The sequence below is a fragment of the Manis pentadactyla genome, chromosome 1, assembly GCF_030020395.1.
Source record: "Manis pentadactyla isolate mManPen7 chromosome 1, mManPen7.hap1, whole genome shotgun sequence".
NCBI classification, from domain to species: Eukaryota; Metazoa; Chordata; class Mammalia; order Pholidota; family Manidae; genus Manis; species Manis pentadactyla.
In genome coordinates this window covers 163,661,130-163,683,960 of record NC_080019.1, presented here as the reverse complement: position 1 = coordinate 163,683,960, position 22,831 = coordinate 163,661,130, and positions in this window count along the sequence as shown.

The window sequence follows — 22,831 nt, the reverse complement described above, 5'->3', positions numbered from 1 at the left end:
GATCACCTGACCCAGGTACCCCAGGAATGACACCTCTGTGTCATTTAGCCTATTGTAGCAGGATCACAACTGATGCTTTCTTGCTGGTATGTGGAGCTCTCCTTTGTATGGCCATTTGTGAGCTCCAGCCATGACTGCTACAAGCAAACTGGTGAGCTGGTCTTGCCCTTCCCTGTCTGGCTGAGAGACATGGCCATGATTGTTGTGGGCACACTGGTGTGTGGAGTTGGCCTCCAGAGCAGCTGGCTGCAAGGCCTGGCTATAATAGCTATGGGTATGCTGATGGACAGGGCAAGCCTCTGGCATGGCTTGCTATGAGGTACGGCTTCAAATGTTGTAGGTGTTCTAGTGAGTGTTGCTGTGCACCTGGGGCAGGGGTGCTTGGGGAAGGACTATGGTACCAGCTGAGCCTGCTTGCCAGGAGTGGCAAGGAAGTTAAGAGCTGCTAGGGAGGGACTTTGGGCCAGAAAAGCAGATTTTGTGGGGCTAATCTGCAGGGGTTCACCAGGGCAGGCAAGTGCTGCTAGCACAGTAGATGGTAAATGTCAGAAATGGTTCCTGCCAGTGCAGACCAAATAGGTAGAGAGTGCCAAAAAAAAAAAATGGTGCCTACCAGTGCTTCTGTCCCCAGCCAATGTTTTAACAGGTCCCTATCCCTCTAGCATCTGCCCTAATTTAGTCAGTAGATCACATTAACCCAGGTGCTTTTCAAACAGCTGTTTCTGCATTGGGACTCAGAGACAGTGAGACTGTGTATGTGCCTCTTAAGAGGGGAGTCTGGGTTTTTTACTTCCTTTCAGCCCTCCTGGACATAAGCCCATCAGTTTTCAAAGCCAGATCCTATGAGGGCTTGTCTTCCTGCTGCAGGGCCCCTTGGCTGTGGGGCTTGTCATGGCACTTGGACCCCTAGTCCTTCAGGGAGAGCCTCTGCAGTTGTGAAATACATCCTGCTTATGAGTCACCTTGCCAGGGGTGTGGGTCCTGAGCACACCATATCTCTTCCACTCCTACCTGTTTCAATGTGACTTTTTCCTTATATCCTTAGTTGTATATGGTCTGTTTTGTTAGTCTTCAGTTCATTTTCAGAGAGAGTTATTCTGTGTATTAGTTGTAGGTTTTGGTGAGTCCAAGGGAGGAGGGGAACTCAGGACCTTCCTATTCTACCATCTTGGTCCCACCTCTGAGGTTTTATCTTTATGTTTAATTTTAAGCAATGTGACAGTAATATACCTAGGTGTTCTTTTCTTTGTAGTAATCCAGTTTGTAGTTAACTTTGGTTTATGAATTTGCAAGTTGCTATTTTCACAAAACTTGGGAAATTTTTTATTGTGTCTTTGAACATGTATTTTTAATCCCCTTTTCTCCTTTTTTTCCTTCAAGGATTCAACTTCATATATGTTACACCACAGCATATTGCCCTGCATCACTGAGAACCTGATTTTTATTATTCAACCTCTTAGTTCATATCTTCAGATTATTAATCTTCTAGTTTTACTTATCAGTTCCCTTTCCTCTCCAATCTTCCTTTTGTTGCATATCATACATGCATATAAAATTTTCATATCATATATTATAATTCTATATACTAAAATTTCCATTTATTTTTAATGGGTTCCATTTCTACGCTGAGTTCCTATTTTTTATTTATTATGAACATATTTTGTGTTTACATTAAGCCTAGTTGTAATAGCTACTTTAAATTCCTTGTCTGTAAATTCCAACATCTTTGTTATATCATGCCTATTTCTATTATTGCTTTTCTGTGTGTGTGTGTGTGTGTGTGTGTGTGTGTGTGTATGTGTGTGTGTGTATGTGTGTGATAATTGGTCTCACTTTTCTGCTTATTTAATTATCTGCTCATTTTTTTTCCCTAGAAATTCTGATTTATTATAGATACTTTTGATTCTGTTATCTTCCTTTGAAGAGTATTGCTTTTCATACTACCAGTCAATTAAATTATTTGCTGATCATTTTGAAGTCTTGGAAGCTTGTTTTTGTTTTATTAGGGTGGGTCACTGTCATATCTGAGGTTTTAATCATGTCTCTCTAACATGGAAGAATTGAAACTCCAAACTTCAATGGAGTGAGACATTCTTGAAATCTGCTTAATTCTGTCAGCCTTCCAACTGTTGTTTTCTTTAGAGTTCTTCAAGTCTTCCTTATACATTTGCTATTCAGCCAAGAGGTCAGCCAGGACTGTATGGGAAGATTACAAGGTAATTTATGTTTTCCTCCTTTATGAAACTTCCTCCTTTGATTTTCACCTATTTTGGTAGCTCCCAACTATATTATTTGACATCTCAAACAATGAAACAAAACAATACAAAGTAAAATAAAATAAAAACTGTAACTTTTTGTTTGAGTTCAATTTGCCAGCCCTGTATAGACATGAGAATGTCCTCAGGGGAAAAACCATATAAATGTGAGTTCCACTCCAAAACCCTGGTTTCTTCCTTTTCTTTAAGCTCAATTTCCTTGTAGTTTTTGCCTCGTTTGATCACTCTCCAGTGTGTTAATATTTTTTGTTTGTATGTTTTGTTCAGATATTATAATAGTTATCTGCAGAGGACTCGTCAGCCAACAGAAAGCCACTTACCGTTTAGACTAAGTGCCTGAAGATTTGTAGTATTCAGTGGTCTATGCTACTATGCCGTCACTTTGCATTTTTATTGTTTTTGTTGTTTGTTTTTCTTTTAATTTCTCTGATCACTTACCCTAAAACTTAATCCTCAGGTATACTGTTCTGCTGAGGAACCCTATCTTAGATGCATGACCATAGTAAATGACTTCACCTCTTATATCACTGCTTTCCTGGTCTTACTCATTACAACATAAAGGACCAGAGAAAATACTGGGCAATCATGCATGATTCTGGCCTTGCACATCTCTCTGAGGTTCCCTTTCTTTTCTCTTTCTCTTTCCCAAACCCGTGATAATATTGAACTATTTTTCTTAAAGCTGTGATTTTAAGCCCAAGTGTCACAAAGGAGACTTTCCATTTAAAAACAAAAGCCACCTTTTTGCTTCTATCTTTAAAAATTATTTTTTCAATTGAGCAGTTGTGGACAAAACAGTTATGCATGCTATGAAGAAGAGATGGTTAATGGACAAATTATTTCTGTTTAATAGGAAGAAAAAGCAGCCAGACAAAATCTTTCAATATTCCTATTTTTCATTCCTAGTCATTACAGAGAAGGCTGGTTTTGTTTGGAATTGTTTTTAAAACTCATTTAAAATGCAGCTGCATGTAAACATGAAGGATGGGGGGAGGTGCAGCTCCCCAAATAGGATGTTTTTACCCAATCACAATGCAAAGTGAGAGCTAATGCAAGCATCTAAAAAACTTTCAGGTGGCAAGTCTGACCTTGGTTATAGGGTGATATTCTCCATATGAAAAATCTTGTTATCCTGTTATAAAATATTACCTGGGAAAAGATTAAAGAGATATGGGATATAACTTGAGGTCATTTTAAATAAAATATTTATGGAAAGTATTATTATGAATAAAAAAGACACATTAAATTTCAGAATTAAAAAATACCTAAAATCAATATTATTTACTTTTAGATAGCTTTCTCTTTAGTATTACCTAAATTTTAGTGCATTTTTCTTTATAGAACAGAGTTACAGTCTAAAAGTGACATATCTATGTTACAAAAATCAATCAAAAATATAAAAAAGAAGAAGAAAATGCCCTATTTGGCCCCTCTAATACGTCTCCCATTGGATTCACTTGTAATAATTCTGTTGGCTTATTTATTACATTTCATTGAATTCCTCTCCCTTTTTCTATGCACATTTCTAGATTTAAAATGAGTTTGCATACACTTTCATATATTCTTTTTAATGTGGTATGCCCAAACATATTTTCTTATTGCTTCACTTTTTCATAGTCATCACTTTAATAGCTTCACTATAGGTGGGCTTACTATAGTTGACTAGTTTTATTAAACATGAAAACATGTTCCAGATTTTTGCTATTATATATTATGTCATCTACATAAACTTGGGTTCATTTTTCTTATCTTCAAAGGGAATGATACCTATTTCATAGATGTGGTGAGGAGGAAATGAAATATATTCTATAGGAAATGTTCAACATACTACCCCGAAATATCTTTGACTAAAAGAAATTGTTAGTTCCCCTTACCTTTTGAAATAAATCCTTAGGTCACAGATGCCATACCACTGGTAAGTGGATGCATATGGTAAGGAAAATGAGAAAACAGCTAATGGTGGGTATTGTAGCATGTGAAGCAAGTCATGCACTAAGGAAGAACTTGGTGTTCCAATATGTTGTGAATATTCATTGTAATGAACATAAGCATATATTTTTGGATCAGATATTTGCTAATATATGGGTTTGGGGAAAATAGTTTATTTTCTTTATGCCTTATCTTCACATCTCTACAAACAGTATTTTTTCTGTTACAATGCTATGACAGAAGTTTGGACTTGAAGGTTGAGTGCAATTCTTTGCTCCCTGATGAAATGTGCATATTTTAAAAACTTAAATTCTCATTTAAAATAAATATCTGAGTTGACAAGCATCTACTCCATAGAAGATTTCAGAAGCAAAGTGAGACATTAAAGAGCCCTGAATCAGGAATCAGTAGTCAGTCTACTGCTGTCACTAACGTGCTCAGAGGTTAGGACTCGTTACTTGGACTCTGTTTCCTCATTTGTTTAAATATACAGAAGATGTGTGATGACTAATTTTATGTGTCAGCTTGACTGACCACAGGATACTTCAGTGAAACATTGTTTCTGGGTATGTCTCTGAGGATGTTTGCAACTGATAGTAGCATTTAAATGGTGGACTCAGTAAAGTTGATTGCCTTCCCTAGTATGGGTGGGCATCAACCAAACCACTGATGGCCTAAATAGAACGCAAAGTAGAGAAGGAAGTATTCGTTCCTTTTTTCCTGCCTCTGTTGATCTGAGACGTCTCATTTCAGCTTCTCCTGCCCTCACTTGGACTGGGATTCCTACCATTGGTTCCCCTGTTTCTCAAGCCTTTAGACTCAGACTGAATAACACCACAAGCGCAGCTGGGTTTCCGGGTTGCAGATGGCAGATTGTGAGATCACTCAGCCTCCATAATCATGTGAGCCAATCCCTCATATTAAATCTTTGTTTTGAGAGACAAGTTCTGTTTCTCTGGGTAACTGTTATAAATACGAGATTTATCTTATTAGTTCATCTTAGACATTTCACGACCAGAGTATATACAGGAAACCTTTTAACCATTTCATTTTTATTTAAATATTATGTGGCTGAGCAAATACCAACCCTTTTAAAAATATATAGTATGGGGAATATCTAATGGATACAACATCTCTGACATAGAAAGACTGATAAATTTTAAATTTTAAATTCAGTTATTTATTCAAAATGAGTGAGAGTAAAAATGAGACAAGACTATCTCCTAGTGAGCTAGATCCATGTATCTATGCTGTTGCAGCCTTTTGGCCTCCAGAGAACATACTTTTATTTTGTCATTTTAAAAAGAAAACTTCTTTGAGTCTAACTTCCATTTTAAACTAAAAATCTTGACACATCAGATATCTTTGTTGAGGGCACTTCAGCCGGGTTACTTCTAATCAATTCTATCAGACCTAAAAATGTCATAGTCTTTGCCAGATTAGTTAGTAATAATGTACATAATTCTTTTAAAGTTATGTACTGCTAAATCAATATAACAACAATGATATGAGTTTGAATCTTACTTTCCTGGGAAAATTTATAATTATAATCTTGGAAACCCAGTTTTAATACTCTCAGTATCGAAGTGAGAGTAAGAATGTCTCCATTATGTGGAATACAAGTAAATTTCAACTGAAGCATCCTCTAATACTAATGGAAGAACTAAAAGCTAGGGAAGATCAAGGAAAACTCACTTTGCCGAGAACACCTCAAGAAATAGGTGCATTTTCTTCCTTTATAGCTACATGAGTGGAAAACTAAATGTACTCTTCTACAGCAAATGTCTGTGTTCCATAAATGGAAGCTCATAGAAATCGAAAACCCAATTGCTAAAGTCAAGAGATATAAGTAAAGATTGGGACATCAGTTGTGTTAGAGTGTGTGATGGAAAAGAACAAGCAAATAAGAATGTAAGAAATGTCTTGCTAAGTTGGACTATCCTCTGTGAATTCCATAAGAAATAGAAGTTGACATAGTCCATTACCTAGGAATAAAACACATTTTGAAACCAAAGAGCCATTTTTCACAAGGTTACAAAAGCTCAGCCAGCAAGAAAACCAAATAGGAATGGAGCAAATTGGTTTACTTAGATCATTTTAGGCTGATTAGTGATACATAAATTTTCAGCTCATAGACTAGTTACTGGGTAAAGATTGAACTCAGTGATGAGAACTTAATAATATTTTAGTATTTGGATCAGTGAAATAAATGATGCAGTAGAAAGAACATATCCATCAGTTCCATTCCCCTGGCCCCTATTATAAAGTTATAATGGAATGTGAACAGTGATAGTCCTGGTGGCTATTACTTGTTTAGGAAACTCTTGTAGCTGACTTGGTAGCAAACAACTTCTTAGAATGTTGAACATACATTATGGCAATATTATTTGTCTGTCATTCTGATAGAATCATGTCATGAGTACGCTCAAAAGCCCTGTATTCTTTCATTTATTGTATAAGAATCTTTGCCTTTTTTCACATACACAATTGCTTTTCCATTAGTTATAACAAATAACCTTTATCACCCTTCTGAGAAATCAGAAGGAAATGTACCAAGTAGAAATAAAAACCTCAAAGAAATAAGAAAATCATCCCAGGTACTGTTTGCCCTCGTAAAGTTTTGTCTTCCAATAATTATCAGGCATATTGAAAGTGAGGGTAATGCATTATAGTTCTTTAATTATTATAGAGAGTGGGTTTCATCATTGCCCTATCCCCCATGTAAGTATAGTAATTTTAACAGTTCAAGTGGGGCATCTCTCTGTTGAGTGATCCAAAGCTTTTGCAAGCAGCTGTGGACAACAGGCCTTAACTCCACATTTGGGGGATAGATGCCTTCAAACCAGCAACACCAATTCTCACCTCAGTGGTGACCCATGGTTTGTGACACTGGGTCAGCTGCTGAGTGGATCCCTGCCCTGGTGGTGAATCTACCCTGCCTCTGCTTCTCTCCTTATGCTCCTGCCAGGTAACTCTCTTCTGGGAGTTCATTCTTATATTCTCCTCCCTGCTTCCAGCACAGGTCCAGTGATAACCAGAGCCCATGGCTCTTCCTGGAGAATTCAGTCTCCAGTTATTCTGAATAACCAGAAAAAAGAGGCTCGCTGAGCATGATGAATTGTGCTAGGCTCACATTTTCCAACTTTTGAGAATGAAAACCTCCTTTTAAAGACTAATTTCAAGAAACTGCAACTTAAAAATGTAGTCAGACTGCTGATATCTCTTGGCTTCTAAGAATCAGTATCTGCTTTTCTAGAATCTGTACTTTATTAATTATACTAAAATACTTGTTATAAGAGAGGCAGGCTAATATTGAAAATGAAAGTTGTGGAATTGTTCTGCCTAAATTTAAAGATGGCTATGGCTCTGCCACCTATTAGTTGTGTGACCCTGGGCAAGCTGCCAAAGATTTCTCCACCTCAGTTTCCTTATCTGAAGAATTAGCATAATAAATGCTGCTGTAAGCATTAAATGAATTAATACATTTAAAGTGCTTAGAAGAGAGTAAGCATTCAATGAATGTTAGATATTATTATTAAATGTGAGCCTGCAAAGCTAGTCATTGGGCAGTCTCTCCAAGTTATACAAGGACAGCAGTTGTTGAGATTCTGTTAAGTAACATAATTGATTTAATAGCATATATTCTCCACCACTAAGGTATAGTTTGGTCTTACAAATTTAAGATGGGGAAATTAATAAATTGGCCTTTGTCGGTATTAAGAGACAGAGTATTTTAAACCTCTTCAATTAGGAGGCAAGATAGAATTTAGAGGATCATGAAAGATGAACATTAACTTGTGGATCTACATGTAGGAAACCCCCACTGCCTTTAGCCACATTTAATCACGTCTCCCTGGGCTCTACTTCTATTAACAAATTACATTGTCTCTTCTGGGGCTGACAGGCAATTTTAGTGATAAATAAAGTTGAAGATTTTCAAAGTGAAGTTTGAATTACTTTGCATATATTTACACATATAAACAAAGCAACATTTGGCAATTTGGAATTTGTCAGGATAAAATACATTTAATAAATTTATCACCACCTAGTTACTCCAGAGGCAAACACTAATTTTGACACAATTAATCTAAGCATTCAGAGTAAATTAATGAATTTCTAAACAACTTACTGCTACCTTTGCCCAACTTACATCCACTTGTGCTGAAATCTTTCTCTTATATTATTTCTCTTAAAACTGGGGACCAAAGCAAATGAACAAATAGTTAAAGACAGGTGGAAAAAGGAATGTCTCAGTCTAGTAAATGAAAATATACATATCAAAACAAAATGTTTTGATGGTGACTTATCTTTTTATAAAAATCTCCTTAATGCCTAATATATAATAATAAATCACTTTCCTGAATCAGAGATCGAGTAAAAAGGTTGCCTTTACTTTATCGAGCACTATGTACTTCAGAGTATTCAGTAGAAAGGATCGGAAATAAAATTCTGGAATAAATTATAGGGAGGGAGCAGTGGCATAGCACAGCTTTCTTAACAGATTGAATTTGCCCATGTTCCTCTGTAAAGGCTGCCAGTAAGTGAATAAATGTTACCAGCCGTAAATAGAGATTGTTAGAAAAGGCTAAGTTATCAAAACAGAGGACAATTTAGTCTATTTTGGGAGACCAAGCATCAGTCTGTCATTGAAGTAGTGATAAACCCAGGCAAGTTTAGATATTTATTTAGCCAGGAGTTTACTTTGAGGCCTCACCCTCTCTTGTTTGCAGTCCCTTCTTTGATTTGAAAAATGCAAGGTACAACAGTGGGTCACTATTTCCCAGTTATAGGAAGAAGAAACCTAGATCTGAATAGATTATCTGGGGATTTTCAAGGACGTACAAGGACAGCGTACCAGAGAAAAATTCTTCCCTGTAGTATATACACAGGAGGCTAGGACAAGGGCCAGGCAAACAGACACCTCCCAGGCTGGGGAAGATACACAGGCAGTTTGGAGGGGGCCCTGTAAATCAAACTGATGAAAGGCACATTAATAAGAGAACAACAAACTGAAGTTTATTAGCATGTGCTTCATGCTAACACATGGTAGTGTTCAGAGATGAGGTAGTATTCAGAGATGATATAACTTAGGTTACATAGCATTTTAGCAAAGGAACAATAAATTTTTAGAGCAGTGACAAGACAAAGGAAAAGGACTTTGAGTTTCGGGTTGAGACAAATTGTAGGAAAACATATATGGGGAAATGGATGGAAGCTGAGGGCTAGTTAGTTGGTTATGTAGATTCCTCTGGTGCCAGCTCTAGGCTGATGATTGAAGGCTGACTCCGATGATTAAATTTTGTCTTTTCTGTTAGAAAGCGGAGAGGGGACACCTTTGCAAATTTATGTCCTGCCTTTAGGCAAATTGACAGAAGGCAGAAAACTTTTCTTATATGTGTTTCTCAGTTGCCTTCAGCTCAAAAAATCCTTATGCCAAAGTGGCATATTTTGGGGTGGCATATTCTGCTTCCCTACACAGTTGACTTCTCACTCCTATCTCTAAAACTGGAAAACTACAAAATGCTTCAAATAAAACTTGAGCAGGCAGATATAGAAAGCCACCCAAAATCAAATGGCTAGTAAATAACTTGGAGAACATTAGCTATTTTCCTGAGTCTTGAAAAGAAAATCTAGACAGTGATCAATAAAGTAATAGTTTAATTTAGTAGAAGATTTTAAATTCATGCATATCTAGTTACATTTCTCTAAATCATCCCTATTCACCTCTTAGTTTATACAAATTTTGGGATGGCAAAAAAAAATATTTTGGTAATGAGCGTGAAGTTTGTAAACAGGAATAAAAAATTTGCAATCCCTTTCATGTAGACTCCTACATCCAGATTGAGATGACATTTTTGCCTATATATCAATTAAAAGGCACTATACTTTACCTAGCAGCAACTAACAGATTTATTCAAGCTCTCCTTTGAGCAACTTTCTATATCAATGTAACTTACAGCAGTGTTCTAATATTTTGTTTTAAAATTATGTCCCAAATTACAACACTACCACAACTCTATCACCAAAATTAACAACAAACAGGTATTAAACATCTACTATTTACCAGATACTATGTTACCATTTTATAAATTCTGTCTCCTGTGTATCTGAGTGTCTGCTATGAGCCAGGAACTGCTCTAGGCACCAGGAAAATAGTGAACAAAAAAAGCAAAATCTCTACCCTAATGGAACTTATATTTTAGGGATGAAAAACCTGAATTTAGATAGATTAAGGAAATTTCTCAAGATCACAAGAAGCAATAATAGCCTGTAACTACAGTAGGATTTTAAGTTTGTGTGATTGCACAGTCCAGTACAACTGATCCTTGAATAACACAGGATTGAACTGTGCAGGTCCACTGTGCAGATTTTTAAAATAAATGTATTGAAATTTTTTTGGAGATTTGTGACACTTTGAAAATGCTTGCAGATGAACCACATAGCCTAGAAATACCAAAAAAAAAAATTGAGAAAATGTAGGTATGTCATGAATTCATAGATATATATAAATACTAATATATTTTATCATTTGCTACCATAAAAGAAATAGTAGGCTATTACTAGTTAAGTTTGAGGGGTGGGGGTAAAAAAATATGTGGATTTTTCAACAGCATGGGCTTGTTGCCCATACTCCATGTTGTTCAAGAGTCAACTGTAGTCTATTCATGTCAAATGAGTAGCCTAATTTTATGAGTTTTCTCCTAAATGCTTTTTCCTAAAAATATTCCTGAAGATTACCTATTACAACACAATAGTTTGTTTGCTGTTTTGAGTCATTTTTCCACAGAGCTGTTCTTATCCCAACACAAAGATTTGCTGTTTTAGTTCTTAGCCAGGTGTGAGGACATGAAATCACACTTGGGTTTTTTAAATCTATTTTCTCTGCTACAATCCATCTATATTGACTGTAAGTTTGCCAAAAGCAAAAATAACTAAGTAAATATCTCATGTTTAAACTGTGAATTTTTTTCCCAGAATGGACCTTGATAAAGCAGTCCTACTATACATTTGAGCACAAAATAGCTATTAAATAGCAGCTCTGTCAAATATCTTAATCACCGTCAACATGGTCTTGCACAGTCACTGTGGGACCACAGCATCCAGCTGCTGATCAAGAAAGGGAGAACAAAGGGCAGTGCGTGCTTGAGGTGACTGTGGGTAAAATTGCACTATTTCCAGAATCTCTCACTCAGCTTTAGTGCATCTCCATATCAATAGGTGTTTCCAAGGAGTGGAGAGAAGTAATCCATCTCCAAATCAGTAGGTGATTACAAGGGTGAGAGGAGCAAGGGTATAACTGGACCAGAGAGGGTGGGTGGGGCCCTTTTTTGCAGCTGGGTCATGAAAGACAGGGGCAAGCAGAAGTGGAAGACTGCCTGTAAGCAATAAAGGGATTTCTCCCACTTTATTTCTCCTTTTGACTGATCTTGGCTCAAAGGTAATTTGCCCTGAGTGAACTTATCTTCCCCCCTGGAGTTACAGGGAGAATCTTGGGAAAAGAAGGGCTGACACTCAAGATCGGCCCCCAAGTGTATTGTAAAATTGCTTCTATTTACACTCTTATCAATTCCCTTCAGGTAAAGACCATCAGGAACACATGGTAGTTGAACAAAGTTGGGTTTATTGACCTGTTGCAGTGAAGGAGAATATGTACCTTTGGGTACCATGGAGTATCTCAATAAAAGGGTTTAAAGGGATCTCCTTGTAGAATTTCAGCTCCTTTTAGGTGCTTTTGGGAAGGATTCAAGGAAGCAGGGCTTTGCTGTGGATTTGATGCCATTAGAGAGTAGGGTAACTATGTTTGTTTCTTAACAATTCTTTTGTAGAAAACAGGAAAAGTGAAGCAAGGCTAAAGCTATCTTTGGTAAAGAAGGAGCATTTACTCATATAAGCCATTATAGGCAGAAGCTTGTTCATTTTTTTTTTTATATCATTAATGTACAATTACTTGAACAACATTATAGTTACTAGACTCCCCCATTATCAAGTCCCCCCCACACCCCATTACAGTCACTGTCCATCAGGGCAGTAAGATGCTACAGAATAACTACTTGTCTTCTCCATATATACTGTCCCTCCCATGTCACCCCCCACATTGTGTGCTAATCGCAATGCCCCAATTTGCCCCTTATCTCTCCCTTCCCACCACCCGCCGCGAGTCCCCCTCCCTTTGGTAACTATTAGTCCATTCTTTGGTTCTGTGAGTCTGCTGCTGTTTTGTTCCTTCAGTTTTTGCTTTGTTGTTATACTCCACAGATAATTGAAATCATTTGGTACTTGTCTTTCTCTGCCCGGCTTATTTCACTGAGCATAATACCCTCTAGCTCCATCCATGTTGTTGTAAATGGTACAATTTGATTTCTTCTTATGGCTGAATAATATTCCCTTGTGTATACGTACCACCTCTTCTTTATCCGTTCATCTACTAATGGACACTTAGGTTGCTTCCATTTCTTGGCTATTGTAAATAGTGCTGGGATAAACATAGGGGTGCATCTGTCCTTTTCAAACTGGGCTGCTGCATTCTTAGGGTATATTCCTAGGAGTGGAATTCCTGGGTCAAATGATATTTCTATTTTTAGTTTTTTGAGGAACCTCCATACTGTTTTCCACAATGGTTGAACTAGTTTACATTCCCACCAGCAGTGTAAGAGGGTTCCCCTTTCTCCACTTCCTTGCCAACATTTCTGTTGTTTGTCTTTTGGATGGTGGTGATCCTTACTGGTGTGAGGTGATATCTCATTGTGGTTTTAATTTTCATTTCTCTGATGATTAGCAATGTGGAACATCTTTTCATGTGCCTGTTAGCCATCTGAATTTCTTCTTTGAAGAAGTGTCTGTTCGGCTCCTCTGCCCATTTTTTAATTGTCTTATCTGCTTTTTGTTTGTTGAGGTGTGTGAGCTCTTTATATAATTTGGATGTCAACCCCTTATCAGATATGTCATTTATGAATATATTCTCCCATACTGTAGGATGTCTTTTTGTTCTGCTGATGGTATCCTTTGCTGTACAGAAGCTTTTTAGTTTGATATAGTCCCACTTGTTCATTTTTGCTTTTGTTTCCCTTGCCTGAGGAGATATGTTCATGAAGAAGTTGCTCATGTTTATGTCCAAAAGATTTTTGCCTATGTTTTTTTCTAAGAGTTTTATGGTTTCATGACTTACGTTCAGGTCTTTGATCCATTTTGAGTTTACTTTTGTGTACAGGGTTAGAGAGTAATCCAGTTTCATTCTCTTACATGTAGCTGTCCAGTTTTGCCAACACCAGCTTTTGAAGAGGCTGTCATTTCCCCATTTTATATCCTTGACTCCTTTATAGTATATTAATTGACCATATATGCTTGAGTTTATATCTGGGCTCTCTATTCTGTTCCACTGGTCTATGGGTCTGTTCTTGTGCCGGTACCAAATTGTCTTGATTACTGTGCCTTTGTAGTAGAGCTTGAAGTCAGGGAGTGTAATTCCCCCTGCTTTATTCTTCCTTTTCATGATCACTTTTGCCATTCGGGGTCTTTTGTCATTCCATATGAATTTTAGAACTATTTGCTCTAGTTCATTGAAGAATGCTGTAGGTATTTTGATAGGGATTGCATTGAATCTGTAGATTGCTTTAAGCAGGATGGCCATTTTGACAATATGACTTCTTCCTAGCCAAGAGCATGGGATGAATTTCCATTTATTAGTGTCCTCTTTAATTTCTCTTAAGAGTGTCCCATAGTTTTCAGGGTATAGGTCTTTCACTTTCTTGGTTTGGTTTATTCCTAAGTATTTTATTCTTTTTGATGCAATTGTGAATGGGGCTTAGCCATTTTCATGGTTGGAAAACCACGTGTTATTTCCACACATTTGTGTGGAATCAGATAGGATTGTTCAACAATCTTTTTTATCTGTGTTGATCACTGATGCAGAGTGGTCTTATCTCATGAATTGCTATTCTAGGAATCTATTTATGGTGAACAGTAGAACATCATGATCCCAACTGATTCTGGTGTACTCCTCAGTTTAAGGAGATCTTTCCAAAAAGTCTAAGTTAGTACATTATGATGGGACTTTGATATACGCTGTTAGGATATGGGCTGTAGAAAAATGAAATAGTGCACTGGGATGCAAGAAATCTTGATTCTAGACTTTACTGTTAAAACTTACCATCAGCAAGTCACCTCACATCTTTCCTGAATATTCTTTTTTTAAACAAAATTATTGACATGTAGCTGTGGCTTCAAAACTTTCTTTTAGCCTTTGGAGTCTTTGTTTGAACAAAAATTTCCAAAAAGTTTGTATAGACAAAAACAAAAGAATTTTAAGTGGAAATCTGGTTGTAGTGGTTGAAGAGGGGTGAGGCTGGGGCATTAGGGATTTGAGTAACACTGAGGTGACTTCCTGCTTGTCTCTTAAGCAGTTGTCAAACATCTTAGAGAAATGCTGAACTCAACAGTCAACAACTTCTAAGTCAAACAATCTCTCTAAGGTCTTCCATATATCAAGTAATCTGTAAATCTGTGATTCCATTCAAGAATGGAATCATGGAATAGACCTTTAAAATAATGATTTGAACAGTTGATTTCTCTGGTTGCTTTTAGGAACATAAAGCACAAAATGGTTCTAATTCTAAAATGTTAGAAGAAGAGATAGCATTAGACAGCATTTACTCCATATCACATTAGATTTAAAAAAAAATGAAATCATTGTCATGTTTCTGTGATATTAGTTTTCTCCTAGACTCATGACAACTTGAATACATGAATATAGTCCCTATAGTGCAGTTTCTAAACTATTTATCTTTGAATAATTTTAGACTTAAAAAAGAGTTGCAAAGATAGTACACAGAGTCCCTGTAAACCCTTCACAGTTTCCTTTCTTCATAATGTTAACATCTTAGTAGCCATGATAAAATGATCTAAACTAGGAAATTAATACTGGTACAATACTAACTAATAATCTATAAACTTTACTTAACTTTCACCATTAATCCATTAATGTCCTTATTTTGTTGCAGGCTCCTATCCAGCATCCAACATTGCATTTTGTTGTCATGCCTTTTTAAGCTTCTTTTATTTGTGACAATTCCTTTGATCTTCCTTGCCTTTCATTACCCTGATACTTTTAAGAGTACTGGTCTGTATATTTTAGAAAGTCCTTTGATTCAGATTTGTCTGATGTTTTCTTATTATTAGATTGATGTTAAAAATTTTTAGTAAGAATACCACTCCTCAGTGCATAATATCAAAGATACATGACATTGTTATGCTTCATTACTGGTGATGTTACTCTTGATCACTTGGTTAAAGGCTGTCTGCCAATCATATTTATCACTCTTTTTGGAAAATTCCATGTTTTTTAGAAAATGCTTAGCTATGTTTTCACTACCACAATAATGTTCAGAATTGTTCCATCACTCAAAAATTTTTTTCATGCTGCTTTTTTGTCCCCTCTTCCCACCTCCAATCTTTAGCAACCTTTTCCCATCCTTCTAGTCTTCCCCTTCTAGAATGTCACATAAAGAGTGTCATACAATATGAAGCCTTTTGTGCTGACTTCTTCCATGTAAAAAATGCATTTTAGTTTCATCCATGCTATTGTGCAAATCAGTTGATAGTTCTTTTTTCAATTGTAGTGTTCCATTGTATGGATGTACCACAGCTTTTTTTATTCATTAGATTTTTGTCTTACAAATATGAGTAGGTGAGATGGAAGTGAAAACAGAGTGATCTTTTTTTTTTTCCGGACAATTATTTTTTATTGAAGGGTAGTTGACACACAGCATTACATTAGTTTCAGGTGTACAACACAGTGATTCAACATTTATATACATGATAATTCTAGGTACCAGCTATCACCATACCAAGTTGTTACAATATTTTGACTATATTCCTTATGCTATACATTACATCCCGGTTACTTATTTATTTTACAATTGGAAGTGTGTTTATATATATATATATATATATATATATATATATATATATATATATATATATATATTTTTGTGTGTGTGAGGGCATCTCTCATATTTATTGATCAAATGGTTGTTAACAACAATAAAATTCTGTATAGGAGGGTCAATGCTCAATGCACAATCATTAATCCACCCCAAGCCTAATTTTCGTCAGTCTCCAATCTTCTGATGCATAACGAACAAGTTCTTACATGGAGTACAAATTCTTACATAGTGAATAAGTTACATGGTGAACATTACAAGGGCAGTCATCACAGAAGCTTTCAGTTTTGCTCATGCATTATGAACTATAAACAGTTCAAATATGAATATTCATTTGATTTTTATACTTGATTTATATGTGGATACCACATTTCTCTCTTTATTATTATTATTTTTAATAAAATGCTGAAGTGGTAGGTAGATATGAGATAAAGGTAGAAAACATAGTTTAGTGTTGTAAGAGAGCAAATGTAGATGATCAGGTGTGTGCCTGTAGACTATGTGTTAATCCAAGCTAGACACGGGCAATAAAACATCCACGTATGCAGAAGATTTCTCTCAGAACATGAGGGGTGGTGAGGTTCTAAGCCTCACCTCTGTTGATCCCCAATTTCTCACCTGATGGCCCCCCTGCGACTGTGCCTGTCTTAGGTTGTTCCTCCCTTGAGGAATCTTACCCGTCTCTGGCTAACCAGTCATCTTCCGGGGCCATACAGGGAAATGTTAAGTTGGTAAGTGAGAGAGAAGCCTTATTGTTTGAAAAGGTTCAAAGAGTGATCTTTATAGATTGTCTTGCACATATCTTTGTGGTTGCTCTTGGTTGGCATTTTTAATAATGTAATATTTTTTCTTGGAGTAACTATCAATTGAGGGCAATTAAAATATTCCACATGAGTTATCAAATAGAGGCTTTGATTTGCTTATAAATAGGAAGAAGCTCAGTAATATCTGTTAATAATTATATGCCAGCAGAAACTCCTGACTAATTGTAAAGTAGGATATTTTGCCATTGCCTGGGGGAAGGAGGTGGGATTCAAACTCACAGTCATCTAGGAATTGTTTAATTTACCAAATCTCCTATTTCCTAGTTATTCAGACTCAAATCAGTATTGAAAAAGTCTAAAAACATTACCCACATAAATGGACAGAAAAAGCAGAAGAGTTGGATATATCTTATAACAAGGTAGACTTTAGGAAAAACGCCATGTTAAAATAAAATGATCATCTAAGCAAAATGTGAAATTGGAAAAAGCTTATGTTTTTGTAAATATTTTTCCTAAGCGTCTTAACAACTAGTTCCATTTTTCACTAATTCCACTTCTGATAACATTAAGGGTTTGTCGGCAATCTTACGAAGTATGGGCTGTGAAGTGTCTTATCAATAACCCTTATATTAGTGTTCTATGATAATGTACATTAACTTGATAGACGAGGGACCATTACAGTCTATCACTGCAGTGATCCATACATTGAAGACTCCCTAAGTACATGTTGACACAGTATTGCAGCAGTGATCCATGAATTAAATATGCTTCGGATCCGAGTCATTACAAGTTTAATGGGAGAAATGCACCAATTGCACTGAAAAATGCCAGTTTTGACTCTGTGATCAATTCTTCCATAGCACATTTCTAATGTCTCTTGGTAATGAATATTCTTCCTGAACCATCCCTGCTTATTGTTTTGTGACTTCATCAACATTCAAAGCCCCATTTTATGTTAACTATATCTGAAACTCCTTGAGTGCCACAGAAGAGATCTATGGAATAATAACACAACAGTATCCACACAAATGTAATTCTTTCTGTGAATAATGGAAAACACTATTTTATTCTTTTTAGAACCAGGCATAATAACTACTCAATAGACTTAAAATGAAAGAAAATTAAAATTTTATTTGGGTCATTATTCAGTCCATCCTTTATTATAAAGTGTTCATGAAATTATTGTCATGGCAGAGTGAGCAAAAGATACGTGACAATGTTGCCTGGTGCTTAGCATTTATTCCTTTATTCCATCATATTTATTTTACATATATTAAATTTTTCATTGTACATATTATGCCGGATAATAGTAATAGTTTCTCAAATATTTATAATAGAATTGCTATATGTATTTGACTTACAAACATTCTTTACTCTGCTGAACACCTGCTGGTCACACACAGGATACTAATACAATGGAGACAGAAAATTGGAAGAAAAAGAAAAATGATGAAGGATGAAAAAGGTTTGAAGGAATAGCTTCCAAAACAATTGGTCAGATATTCATCTGAAATGGGAGGTGAGTTAAAGAGAATGAGTAGAAGAATTGAAGACAGTGAGAAAGAATTTAGACAAAGTAAACATATTCTCAATGGCTTTACTTTAATTTCTAAACCAAGCATTGAATTATTTGGCCAGAGTACATGTGTAGAAGCAGGGGCCTGATGAAAAAGAAAAATAATTTAGATTTCTCATTGTAAGGAGCTTCATTGTCTTTCACCAGAATGTCCATTCTCCAATCCTTCCCTGAGGCAACTCGCACCCAGTATTGTCTTTTGTTGTATTCTTTTAGGCTGCAACTTTCCCATACTTAAGTTCCTAAAAACAAGACAGACTTAAACAAAAAACAAAGCTGTCCACTACTTTTAATTTTTAAATAATTTTCATTCTATTTCTCTATGCATTTTCCTTTGTACTTTTTCTCTGGCCCTGTCTCACTGGTTATCTGAGACTAAATGTGAGCAGTGATGATTGAGGATGGTCCCAAGAAATATCAGCAGTGATAGGAGGAGGAGGAGATAATCACTAGGGAAAAGGATGGGATAGATACAGGGAAAGGTGGGGTAATAACAAATGTGTGAAATTCAGCATTATCATTAAAATAAATGCTTTCAATATGTAAAATCTTTAACTATATTAAACTATATCTGTAAAAAGACCAATCTACCTCCTTGTATGGAACTAAATATATAGTGAAATCATATAGCTTTGTCTATTTATAGGTTGGCTACCAACCGTGACAGCCTGTTTTCCTCAAGTTGACTACACTATTAGGTTTCTTCCTAACTGTAGGCTCTAACCTCCCTTTTCTTAGAGCAACTTTAGAAAACTTGTAATTATAAATTATTTCTTTGTTCTTTTGAAATATAAGTGCCCTCCCAGTCTCTTGCCAGTTTTACAACCTAGGGATCTGGCACCATCGTTTTGGAATATCATCACCGAGAAAGATAGCACTCTCATCTCCTAGTCTCTGTGAGATGACAGGACCTAACTTCAGTAATCAAATATAGGTGGTCTGATCATATTGACCAGCACCCCCTCCCAGTGTCCTCCAGTACTTTTCATGGGCTCATCCAGCATTTAAGACCCTCCTTTCCATTCCAGAGGAGTTAAGTTCAGTATCTTTCCCTTATTGAAGTAGTCTTGATCCCTATTTCACTAGTCTGGAAGAAGGTCTTCCCTGCCTGTTTAAGTCCATCAGGTACAATTTTTTCTGATGTTCCTGACCTTAGGTGAGTGTTCATTTGTAAGACTAAGTATACAGTATTCTTCATCTATCAAAACATAGATTTCAATAAAATAAATGACCATAGGTCTGTAATAACATATATGTAATCTTGTCTAGAGATAAAGGATGATTCAGATCATCTTTGAGGTCAGTAAATCTTTGGATATTTGAAATTTAACCTCCAAAGTGGTGAAAAGAAATATTTGTTCACTGGGCAAAGAGCACCATTTTAGACATATGTAATATATATTTTAAGGGAGAAATGTGATCAAGTGAAGTTTAATACACACAAGCACACATACACATGCACACACACACACACACACCCTTTGATTTTATATGTTATAGGGATATAGTACAATAGGCAAATACAAATAAAAAAAGAAATTGGGAATGAAAGAAAAATAACAATGATTAAATAATGAATCTACTTGTGTAAGAAAACCATCCCATAAAGCCTACAATATCCCTAAAAGTATATTCCAATTTGGTCTTGAGTTTTCAAGTAACTAAGTCAAAAGGGAAAAATGCTAAGTTAAAAGATCTTCAGTAAAGTATCTGGAAAAAAGAAAAGCAAACAAGACATTTTGCCTTGGAGAAACATAGGATATTTAAATCTGGAAGAAATTTAAACACACACACACACACACACACACGATGTATAATCTAGTAGGCAGTCTTATCAACTGAACCCTGAACTAAATGAAAAAATATGTTTTGAAGATTACTTATGTCTCTTGATATAAAGTTGATGAAAAATTTCCAAAGTTCATTTTTGTAAAAGTGATCACATAAGGGACAATACATATTTATCACTTGGTTCTCTGAAAGTCTTATCCAATCTATAATGTAGCCTACCTAGAAAAATAAATGAAATAAAAATTATTAAAAATATCTGTTTACAAAAGTTGAAGTTTCCATGATAATTGGGATGTAAAAGGAGTAAAGTTATATTTTGAGGTAAATTTCTGTGGCTACAAAATTTATGTATTGGTCAAAATTAAGAGAAATATGCTTTTGATCTTGTGATAACAAAGAAAAAAATATTTTAATTGACTTAATGATAATATGTTAATTTTTAAAAGTTGGAAAATAACAAAAACACAGAATGAAAATCATCCACAATTCCATTTCCTATGGAAGGAAGGAAAATATAGAGATAAAAATATTGTTAATGTTTTGGGTATACAATTACCATATAAAATTCCCACACTGTTAGAGAGGATGGCATAATACTTAGGGATTAGATTTCCAGAGTTCAAGTGATAAATCTGCCATTTGCATCTTGTAGGACCTTGGGTAAATCATCTCAACTTTTCCTTCTGCCTTTGTTTGTTTACTTTGTTTTTAGTTTAGCTTATTTTTTTCCCCATAATGTCCCATTCTTGCATTGTGAAACTGATCCTTTCTTTTTATGTCTCTGGCTATTTTAACATACTTACTTAAATGTCCCTTATTCCATTATTACATTTCTTAATGTCTGGGTTCTCCAGGTAGTTGCCTCTGTTAACTCTCATAGTGATTTGTTTGCATGTGTAGTTTGTGACTTCTCTTGGGAATATAGGTTTAGCAAGCCTACTTCCATGGTTATTCAAACCTGCTCTGGGTTATTGAGAAGTTCCTAGTTTTTCTGTTTTTAAGTTTTCTTTTTCTCTGCTGGGAAATATGTATTTTATCCATTTAATGTCATGGGGTTTCCCATCTGAGTAATTTCAGATCCCAATATCAATAGATGGTATGGGATGGGAATTGATTTCTTGTACAAGACTCTTTTTTCCAACCATAGCTCCCTGTGAACTGCTTAGCTTCTTTGCCATTTTCTAAAGCCAAGAAGCAGGACGATCTCATCCCACTTTCATGAATGGAAGGCCCATCGCAGTTCCTGGGTTTACACAGAGAGCTAACAACCAACTCTCCACACTGTGTGTGTCTGTGGTTTCATCTCCTGACATGGTGGAAGCATTAATATTCAGTCCTACAAGACTGTCTCAGCTTCATTAACCCCATGTCCTTTCAGCTTCAGTTCCATTCATCTCTGTGACTTGGAGCTATCGCTTTGTTTCTTTCTTAGGGAGATTTTCCTTTCTTTTATAGTTATACTTTATCTAGTATTTTCATTTGCTTGGTGGAGTTAGCCACATGGAGGTGAGGTGGGTGTGCATGGACTTTACACTATATCTGAATCCACTATTTGACTGAAAACTGAGTTAAACTAAGACTCTGTCTCTTCATCATATCTGGACCAGAAAGGATTTGTTTTCTGATAATTCAATGAGAAAATACATAAAAAATTCTTAGCATAGTGCCTGGTACATGGACGGTGATCACACTAGCTAACCTACATTTGAAATTTTATATATAAATCTAATGTATGAAATGTATGTATATTATATATCTTACATGCTAAAATATTATAGCAATATATTATTAAAAATAATTAATAAAAATACATATATAAATAGTATATATATTATATATGTACAGACACACACAAAAATACACATTTAAACACTGTTGGGACTTATTATTTGCCAGAAACCATCCTAAGCACATTGTAAATATTAACTAATGTCTTCCTGACAACAAACCTATTAGGAACAATTATAATCATGTTTTACAGGTGAGAAAACTGAGGCACAGTGATCTTAAGCATATTACCCACAGTCACACATCTAATTAATGGAAAAGCTATATTTCAACATATGTGATCTGGCTTTCAAGTCAGTTCTCCTACCCATACTATGGTGTTTTTTTTTAAACATTTATCCATACTCTTCTTTACCTGTAATATTAAGAAACTTCTCCAGCAGTATTTTTATAGTATTTTCTGATAGAGACTAGATATCAGGGTCTTTTGAAGCAACCCTTTGTAAAAATCAAAACCATGTAACAGAACAAAGAAGAAAAACATGCAGCATGCTTCTCTGTTACAGCTTTTCATATATACAGATAAAGCTGAAGCAAGATCAAGGTGCTAAGAGTGGGTTTCTTAAAAAAATAATGTTTGAACAGACACTTCACAAAGGACTATATACAAAATCACACAAAAAATGTGTACAATGTCATTGGTCATTGTGCCAGTTATCTATCTATTGCCACTCAGCTCTAGATTTCCCCCTCATTATATGCCCTGTAATAAGGTCCTAAAGCTTTTCTCCTTTAAAGTGAGCAGTGTTTCGCTTCCTCAGTAGAGGG